The sequence below is a fragment of the Eptesicus fuscus genome, chromosome 18 (assembly GCF_027574615.1).
Source record: "Eptesicus fuscus isolate TK198812 chromosome 18, DD_ASM_mEF_20220401, whole genome shotgun sequence".
Taxonomy (NCBI): Eukaryota; Metazoa; Chordata; class Mammalia; order Chiroptera; family Vespertilionidae; genus Eptesicus; species Eptesicus fuscus.
Genome location: NC_072490.1, coordinates 58660185 through 58662072, shown reverse-complemented (window position 1 = coordinate 58662072; position 1888 = coordinate 58660185).

Here is a 1888-nt window from a genome sequence, read left to right as displayed (position 1 = left end):
ATCAGTGTTCCCTGCACCTGTCCATGAGCACTTTCGTGCTGCCCTTGAGTCATGGGTGGCAGCTTAGAATAGTTCAGGGCTTACCAGCCTCCTTCTCAGGCCTGGAGCACACGTCTGAAAATGTTCCCCACGCCACTCTCCCAGCGGGCAATCTGGATCCCATTTGGGATCCTCTAAAGGCACAGCTTGTCGCCCAAAGGGTAAGTGTTCACTCCACTCTTGACTGTCAGGCCCACAAGCATGAGTCTGTAAAATTCGTCTCCAAGCTTCTGGGCAGCTTCTAAACTGTCTTCTTCTCCGATCCTGTGCGGGTCTGGTCTGGGGGAGCGTCACTTCCTTCCCAGACAGATGGAAGGTTTGTGTTCGTCCCTGGCAGACATCCATGTGCTTGTAGGGTCACCTGGGAACGTCCCTAGGTCAGTTTTGATTTGCTTTAGGTCTTGTTGAGAAAACAGGACCTGGACCTGAGTGGGTCCATATTCACCGCCTGCCAGGACCTGGAGGGGACAGGGGGTAGCAGGGCCCTGATCTACTCCTGCCTTGCTTGCCGCGGGGGAGGCGGGGGGCGGGTTCCTACCCTAGAGAGTCAGGGTAAGGGGAACTAAAAGGTCCAGGGGAACCCTGGGGATACTTAGATCTGGCTCTTCCTAATGAAGGGGTGTATCTAGGGGCCCTCCCTGAGTTAGTCAATTCTACAATGTCGGCACAGTTTCTGATTGCCTGTTAAAGTGAAGCCTGAGTGTAAGGAACTTCCTACCACTTTCCTTCCGTCTACAAAGCAAAGATAACCGTGAGATAGTGCCATAGTTAACACTTCCCTCCGGGGCCATGTTTCTCCATCTGCAAGCTTGTATTGCGGCCAAGCTTGAGTGCAAAAGATCAGGCACTTTTTCTTCAGGGTTTACAGGTGAAATGAACCCCAGTTCCTCCGTGTACAACCCAGGGGGGTACTGGCCTTGTCTGTAGATGAGGAGTCCCATCTGGAAAGACAGAGAGAGAAGGACACCCAGCGTCCTGTAGCCGGGGGTGTCCCCATGGAGGGCAGCGCAAAGATTCCTCTTTAGTGCATGTCCGCTGACAGAGCCGACCGGCCAGAATATACATGCGTATTGGTGTTAGAAATAAGGCGAGCCCCCAAATTCAGGGTCCTGGTAGAACACAAAACATACTCGGGAGCCAGGCAGCAGGCAAACATCTTTACTTCTACACAGAAGGGAGCGTACACATGGTCTAGAAGCGCGCCCACACCGAGCAGGTGGTCTGCTCGACTTTATAATCCCTGATGCACGTGACCTGTCCCTTGCTCTTGATTGGAGCTCAGGCGAGCAGTCTTTTTTGATTGGCTAATTCAAAGGGAAGGGTTGGCCTTTGCTGTTTCAAGATGGCGGCCCCCAGGGAACTGCAAGCCATGCGGCCAACATGAAGGCTGTCAAGTCACGCAGTCCAAAATGGCGGCGGTCTAAACTGTTCTTTGACAGAAAAGATGACTTGTTTCTTCTCACAGTTCCCCCCTTTTCTTTATTTAAACTCTTTTCTTCAAACTCGGCTGATACTCATTGACTTTCCTGCTCTGCAGTGTCTAGGAGAAGACTAACTTGCTGTTTGGTCAATGTGGTTCCGATTAGCCCTTGGATAAGACCCCCCGATACATGGGACGATGTGACATCCCATCACTGTAGCTCCTAACCAAAGGGGTGAAGTGGACACCATCACTCTCGTGCATCAGAGAAAGGACCCTAGGCCCCAGGCTCCAGCTCACTCATCACTAAAGCTGCTGATGCCTTAGGCTCAGTGATGGTCCCTGTGCTGTGTTGTCATGGACGAATGTGCAGCAATGGCCCCAACATTACACATGTTCCTCCTTCTTCTGCTAGAATCGTATCAAGGC